Here is a 521-nt window from a genome sequence, read left to right as displayed (position 1 = left end):
CATAACATACTACACAAAACATTGTTCTACCTCCTACTTTGCAGTCAGCCACAGGGATCCAGGTGAAGAGAGGAAACTCAGGCATGCCCAAAGCAGCAGGGCAGGAGAGCGGGAGAAAGGGGATTAAAAGCCAGGAACCTGGACAGAGGAGCAGTCAGCTGCAGGGACCCAGGTGAGGGTGTTACAAGAGGTTTCCAACAGGGAGGCAAACTTCTCTGTCTGTTTGTCCTACTGTGGTGACATGTTGATGTGAGTTTTAAGGCTGAGCCACTGGTGTTTGAAACCAAGTGGGATGCACATGGTGCACAGGTATCAGCCCAGCTTACAGACTGAGACTAGGAAGAAGGAAGAGGTTGTCCATTTCTCAAAGAATTGGCCTGGGAAAAACATTATGAATAGCAAAGAAACACTGTCTGATACATTACAGCACAACTTTATGAATAGTCTGGTTAGGTTAGAAAGCTCTCAAAATAGGACTGGGAAAGAGCTGCATCATCTGAGTAAACCCAGCCTTACTCCTA

This window comes from Orycteropus afer, unplaced genomic scaffold, assembly GCF_000298275.1.
Source record: "Orycteropus afer afer isolate SDZICR_OR568_19922 unplaced genomic scaffold, OryAfe1.0 scaffold00071, whole genome shotgun sequence".
In the NCBI taxonomy this organism is placed as follows: Eukaryota; Metazoa; Chordata; class Mammalia; order Tubulidentata; family Orycteropodidae; genus Orycteropus; species Orycteropus afer.
The sequence above is the reverse complement of the archived record's forward strand: the minus strand, read 5'-3'. Positions refer to the sequence as shown.